The sequence below is a fragment of the Bidens hawaiensis genome, unplaced genomic scaffold (genome assembly GCF_021521415.1).
Source record: "Bidens hawaiensis isolate Kalapana, Puna unplaced genomic scaffold, B.hawaiensis_p1.1 tig00007455_1, whole genome shotgun sequence".
NCBI lineage: Eukaryota > Viridiplantae > Streptophyta > Magnoliopsida > Asterales > Asteraceae > Bidens > Bidens hawaiensis.
In genome coordinates this window covers 135,097-143,316 of record NW_027491522.1, presented here as the reverse complement: position 1 = coordinate 143,316, position 8,220 = coordinate 135,097, and positions in this window count along the sequence as shown.

Below are 8,220 nucleotides of genomic sequence, written 5' to 3'. Positions count from 1 at the left end.
TATTATTAGGGTCTAGTCCCTCCTGCCTTGATCTCAGATATTATTTGGGTCTGGTCCCTCTGCCTCTATCTCAGATATTATTTGGGTTTGGTCCCTTCTATCTCAAATATGATTAGAGTCTGGTCCCTTTTACTTCGCATAACCATACAACCATACAAGTCATGTCGATCATCCATACGTTTATTTCATACGTTTACTATCATGCGTGCGTACTTCACATATCTTTCAACTAGCATCTTGCAACAAATCAAGCAGATCTTCAATCCGTAGCAGCGGATATCTATACCTCACTGTAAGCTTACCCACTCGTGGTTATCTATACACATTCTCATGCTTCCTTCTTTCTTCTTCACGAACATCACCGGTGCACCCCACCGGAAAAACACTATGCCTTATAAAACCTTTATCGAGGAGTTCTTGAAGTTGGGACATTAACTCTTTCATCTCGGATGGCGCCCGACGGAACGACGCTTTTGCGACGGTTGTGCTCCTGGTATTAACTCTATCTGAAATTCTACCTCACGTTCCGATGGGAACCTTAGAAGGTTCCCTGAGAATTCTTTTGGATAGTCATGAACTACAGGAACATCTTTCAATCTTTTTGTCTTGGTCGTAGCTTTGACAACTACGCCAGGTAGGCACTTCACCCTCGCCTTGTTAAACCTTCGGCTTTTATCATCGAAATAATGTTAAGCCATAAACTTTCTTTATCACCGTATACCGTCGCCGTACTACCATCCAAAAATTTTAATCTTACCAACTTATTCTTATCTGAGCCTCAAACTCAGACAACTAATTCATTCCAAACTGCATCGAACCCTCCTAAAACCATAGCAGGGAAATCGAGTCCCTTTAGTTCTTTCTTACAATTCTTAATCATTCTCGTAATTTTAACGGAGGTATCGCTAGTAGTCTCAACATAAAAGTCTCATGTACACAACTACATTTTTCCTAGTGTTCTACTTTCACACTCGCTACACCATGTAGCCTCATCCTTTCATGCCTTTTCAATTAGAATTCCTTGACAGTCACTTGTAATTCTCGATCATCTATACTTTCTCAACATTCGCTTTATCACTCACGATTCCAACAAGTTCCCTCATAAAGTTAACTATTGCAGGTATACTATGTGTTTTAGCTCATTTTATTTGACTTATCTCTATTTCTTTCATGTTTCTTCCATTTGGATTCCTAATCTGGGTAGCCTTTAATGCTTCAGTAAGCTTTGTTGGCATTGAAATGCGAAACGGTTGAGCAACTCCCTTAGTGTATTTGACTACAAGCTCGAAGTGTAATCCTTTTTCATTACTTTCTGCAGTTGTAATCCTACTGCATCCGTATAGCGTTCTGTCACACATTCCTTCAAAAGGTTTCTGGTTGGCACGTGTCCTTCCATAGCATCCAGTACGACGTCCTCGTGCTCGTCCCTTTTTCAACATTCGTCCTATCTTATTTCTAAGGAAACACAAACGTTATCACTCCAGGAATTATTTAGCACATGATTTGTAAGGTAAGTAGTTAATGACAGTGGCCAGGTGCAATTAACTCTGTACATTACTCCTCAGGTCCTAGATACTTCCCTTTATGATTCCACTTGTGCTAGTTTCTACTACTTAATCATGCAAACATACAAATAACCTACATTCTTATCCCTAAAAATCATGCTAGCACACCTACCTTCTTCTCTAGCAATTAAGCTAACATACACACATTCTTCTCTAGCAATTTAAGCTAGAATTTATACATTCTTCTAGTTTCATTTAACATGCATATACATATGTTCTTAAATCTTTACATGAACCTAATCATGTACTTTACTGTTCTCGAGCTTGCTTGAGCGACACAAGGCTTTCTCGGACTGCCATCATCCTTCTTTTCTTCCTTAAGTCCTATTCTCTGTTCGAGTCTAAGCATGTAGGATGCTTATTTCTCTCGAACTTATGCTCTGATACCAACTTGTAAGGCCCCGGTCCCGGTGACCTACATTGGATGTTGGATTTACTCATAAACGCAGTTCTAAATATCAGAGTGAATTAAAACTTTCGCAGAATAACTCAAAACATCAATCAATATGTTACAAAACAACACATCTTGTCTTAACAAAGGTTAACTTGTCTTAAACATAACGTAAAAGTTTCATAATCTTTCTTCTCAAAATGCTAGCCTTCCAATCCCTACCATGTGTCATCTTCAAGCCAGCTCCTTTAATCTATTTACCTGCGTGCATACTAAAAGTCAGCTACGCTAAGTGAGTTCTAGTTAATCAGTTAACATACATTACATTCATATTCTTACTCATACGTGTCCGAAGATACGTATTTCGTACTTTACTTACTATTACTTCTTTCATACATACATACATACATACGTACGTACGTATATACATATGTACGTACGTACGCACATACATACATACATACATACATACATACATACATACATACATACATACATACATACATACATACATACATAAATACATACATACATACATACATACATACATACATTCATACATACATACATACATACATACATACATACATACATACATACATACATACATACATACATACATACATACATACATACATACATACACACACACACACAAACACATACATGCATGCATACATACATACATACATACTTACACACATACATACATGCATGCATGCATGCGTACATACATACATACATACACACATACATACATACGCGCTTACGTACTTTCTTTCATAATTCCCTATGGTATACCGTGAACTATCCTACTTCTTCTATCTCGGATATTATTAGGGTCTGGTCCCTCTATCTCAGATATTTGCAGGGACTAGTCCCTTCTATCCCAGATATTAATAGGGCCCGGTCCTTCCAATCTCATATATTATTAGGGTCTGGTCCCTCCGATCTCAGATATTATTAGGGTCTGGTCCCTCCTGCCTCGATCTTAGTTATTATTTGGGCCTGGTCTCTTCTGCCTCTATCTCAGATATTATTTGGGTCTGATCCTTTCTATCTCAGATATGATTAGGGTCTGGTCCCTTTTACTTCGCATAACCATACGATTATACAAGTCCTATCTATCATCCATTCGTTTATTTCATACGTTTACTATCATATGTGCATACTTCACATATCTTTCAATTGCATATGTGACAATTATATATACGCACATTCATACGACATTCTATAATAATAACGTTCAATATAATCATACACGTATCATACGCTTATCACTTAATATAAGAGTGTTAACTATCACCTAGATGGATGCACACAGCCCCGAAAAACGTCACAGAGAAAGGGTCTAGAACTCACCTGGATGTTGTTCCTCTTGGAGTTAATTGTAACACTTCTCCTTAGTTGCCCACGTCTATCTGTTTAATAATTTATAGTATTAATTAAATATTTCTAACCCTATCATTCTTCTAGGTTAGTGAAGTTCCTAACGAATCGCATCGCATGGGAAAACAATTCGTATAGAAACCATTCTCATGAAAACAATTCTCACGTAAACAATTCTCATGTAAACCTTTCTCATGGAAACCGTTCTCATGGAAACTGTTCTCATGAAAATCATTCTCTTGGAAACCATTCTCATGGAAAATATTCTCATGAAAACTATTCTCATGGAAACCATTCTCATGGAAACCATTCTCATGGAAATTACCATTCTTATGGAAACCATTCTCAAGAAAACTATTCTCATGAAACTATTCTCATGAAACCATTCTCATGAAACCATTCTCATGGAAACCATTCTCTTGAAAACTATTCTCATGGAAACAATTCTCATGAAAACCATTCTCATGAAAACAATTCTCATGGAAACCATTTTAAAGCCATATTCCTCCGAGGTCCTTACTTAAGACCCGATTTACTTTCTCTTCAAATTTCATGCAAAACCGACTTTGTTTACCCGTCCTTTTAATGAACCGAATGCTACTCATTTTACCCGAACCGAACCAACTAACCCATTTACTAACAAGTTCATTACTTTATCACTAATCGTGGCCCGATCTACATCCTACCAAGTTTTATGCAAATCCGTACACGAAAAGTAAGCCTTTTAAATAAAAACATACCTTTGAGGTTTAAGTTCGAAATCACTTAAATAGCCCAAAACCATATCGGACGAACTCGGAATTGAGTGATTCAAGCGGTCAAGCTACCGGTTCGCCGAGCTCTACCAGTGCCTCTTTCTGCCGCTGCCGGAATCCACTGCCACCGTCTCCGGAAAACCCAAATAGTTTCCGAAAAACTTCATTTTTTCACTGTTACGTTTTTGCTGATACAAACTGGACCTTCCAACCTCTGATCAAAGATCTTATTGGTGGGAATCTTCATTTATATGATATAAACACTCAGTTAAAATTTGGGACTGATCCGATGGTTAGATCTTCGGGAATCATCGAATCTTTGCAGGTAGCTCTCACAAAAACGGGATTTTGGTAAGGAGGGAGGTTAGAGGTGAAGATTGTTATAAAATGAGATGGTGGCTATATTTATAGGAAGGGGGTAGGGTTTCATATTTAACTTTTCGTCTAATGACACTTAATCCCCTCATACATTAGATAATTACATTTATCCTTTGTAATTTGTTTAAACTCGATTCTTTTAAATACCTCATGAAAATTGGGATGTTATAGTAGCGCCCAGGTAACTAACGACCCAAATCATCTGACGCTGCATTTGTAGCATCCTCTACTACATCTGTAGCATCCTCCGCTCAATAGGATGTAACCGGGTATCAGTTCTATTATCCAAATGCATGGTGCGATAAGTACGGGGAACGTACTACGGCGTTTAATATCAAACAATAATAAAACATTTAATAATTAAACAAATTCAATGTAACCCTAAAAACAATATAATAAACGTACCTCACGTGCGTCCAGATCAGGAGCCACGTCCCCACCATCATCCGCATCCGCGCCGACCCCCGCCTCAGCACCGTCTTCGATTAGCTGGTCAACAATTTGCACTTCCGCTGCCACGAGTGGGGGAGGCTGGACTAAAGGCATTGAGATGTAAGGGGCGCGTGCCCCAACCCTGGTCACGATACGGTCGTACGGGCTGTTGGGCCCCTCAAACGACAGAACAATATGCATGCTTGAGCAATGGCTGCGGTCCAGCGGGCACGGAGGGATCCCTAGAATAGGTAAAGCATCTATCTGCTCTCCGTACCCCAATGAGATCGCAATTTGGGTGACATACGGGCCACCTAGCAAAGACCCTCGCGACTGCCGTCGACAGCACCCGACAAATTAGTCTGCAAACCCCCGAGCGAGGTTGTAGGCCGTGCCGGTCAATAGGCACCGCAAAAAAATAGGTCACGGAGGCTATGGTGCTCCGCTCCCTGACTACGCCCCGTAATAGACGTCGCAAGTAGTCTATGAAGATATCTGTATAATATTAATATAAATTAAAATAAAATGAAACAACACAATACAATACAATACAATACAATACAATACAATACAATACAATACAATACAATACAATACAATACAATACAATACAATACAATACAATACAATACAATGCAATACACACATGTTCACTGATATAAGGCTAAATATATATAAATCCCTTGTATATTTAATATAATATTTTAGTAGTTTTCTTTTGGTTTTTATTAGAATTTGTATACTACTAACACATTTGAATAATATAGGTCTCAGGACTTGTTCGTGGTTAAAGAGAGTGGAAAACAAGCAAAAATGAGCTAAACCGGCGAACCGGAGCATCAGGAAACGAACCAAACCAAATCAGGAGTGAACCGGACCGGACCGGACCAGGCGCCCCCCCTAGCCGGAGCGCCGCGGGGCCAAGAGGAGAAGAGCCTGTCGCACGGTGCGGCCACTCAAATATTCCAGAATGTTCGTTTTTGTGGGGTTGGGCTTGATTTTTTCCTATTTAATGTCCCATAAACTCAACCTTAAACATAACTTGAATACCCTAGCCAACTTGGATGAATTTGGAGCTCAATAGGTGATATTTTGGAGGGTTTGAAGGCTTGGAATCATTCGGTGACGTGCTTATCATTCAAGAATGAAGACCACGGGTTTTATCGCCTTTAATCTTTTGTTTCTTTTGTTTTTCACCATGATTTCCTTTATCATTGTTTTGTTCGACTTTATGATGCTAGGCTAAACATTATAGACCGCCCTGGCTTATGATGAACCTATTTTGACGTTGTGATTTGATTTGGGATTTATTTATCTTTATGGTTTTATGATTTAGTAAAAGGTTTAATCATATTAAATTGATGCATATGGATGCTAGGATTGTTTGATTGATTGTTATTATTCCATAGTTGCCTTGATTATTGTTTGTCATTATGATAGGTTGCTATTAGGTCATCTACTTTGTGTTTTTGACTATTTTATGATTGATATGCATTAAGATCATAGAATAATAATTATTAATTAATTAATTAAGCCTAAGTGTGCTTCTAACCTAAAATCTGTAAAGTGCTAGGTTATTGATAGATCTTTATTAATTAATCTTGCTAGATTTAGTTCTTCGTAAGGAGTCCGTCTAGGCTTGATTATTTATTATTGTCTATTGAATCAATTAAATATATTAAATTGCCTTTGATTTCCGCGCTGTAAGGTAGGATTTCGTATAAAGGAACTAAGTCATAATTAATTAGATGTCCGTACGGAAACTTGATTTTTAATACTGGTGTGCGTTAAAACTTAATTGAAACCCATAGGTGTCTTCTTGAGAAGGGTCAGGGGTCCTGTTCGGGTTTTCTCTTAAGTGTCTATTGTATGATCCTAGTCCATAACTAAATATTTTCCCGGTTAATTAACAACTAAAATTTGGGGGATTCTAGCCTAGGTAGTTTTCTCATCAACATCTGATTTAATCAAACTTGTGTTTTCTTTTATTTTACTTATTTTTCTTAATTAGTTTTAATTTAGTATTTTAAACAAAACCCCCTTTTAAACAAACAAATAGTCGTGCCAGTATTAGTTGAGTCTAGTTAGCTAGTTTACATAATTTAAAGAGTCTCGTGGGTTCGATATCTGAACTTACTTAGTTGTACTAGAGTCGACCGGTTTACTTGCCGGTTAGTAGTTTTAGTTAAGTTAAGAGTCTAGAATTTATTACTTAGTGTCTAGATTAGCATGTTTGTATATAACTACCTTTTACACATCATTCACATACCTTTGCAATGGGTCCCTGATGGCGGAAACCTTCGCTTTCGTGGCCTTAGCCTAGAAAGCCTCATCGCTAGTCGTGCTCCACCAGATCCGCAAGTCGTCGTCCGGCAATTTGTGTATGCTCTCTGTGTAAAGAGGAAGCCGTACCTCCGCTTCCGTGTATAGACCGAGTGCCACGGCGAAATCCTCCATAGAGAGGTGGATATTGTCCCGGAACATGCTAAAATAAATCTCCGCATGACGAACATCTACACTTGGCTGCCTCATCCGGATCTCCTCCGTACCCGCTGCGCGCATCCTGAAACATAATAATATAGTATATTATAATATAATATTGAATAATATAATATAATATAAAATAATATTATATAATATAATATTACATAACATAGTTAACTAAAAAACTTATAGATACCTAACACAAAACGCAAAGTACAACTCAAGTGTGAGCTCCCGGTGCGCGGTGTGGGCAACACTGAAATATCGACTCCAGTGCGTACCCTCACCGATGTAGTCGGTAGCCCGATCCCGGACGACACAATTGCCTAAAAACTGCCAATAGATGACCGTGTTATAATGTGGGGTCATCCGTCGGGGGCATAGTCCCTCTATCTGGTGCTCATGCTCCTGCTCCACATCCTCGTTCTCCATCTATTATAATACAATACAATATAATATTATATAACATAATAATAAAAATTAAAATAATAATAATAATAATGATAAAAATAACAACAAAGACAACACATGACCACCACCACCAGAAGCGACGTATAGCACTTTACGCCGCCTCTGGTCTTCCCTACCAAAACGACTGGCCAGATTCTGGCCAGAATATGGAAGGAATCCGGCCGCGTATTGTTGTCCCTTCCAAAACCTGTCCATAAACATCAAAACTTTAACAATATTCAACCCTTAACCCTATAACCCTAAAATCTACATTCGAGATAACAAAACCAAAGTATAAAATAATGAACCGTACCTCGTGTCGGTTGTCGGAAGCTTTGGAGGTTGACGGATTATGGCCGAAATTCGGCGAGGTTCT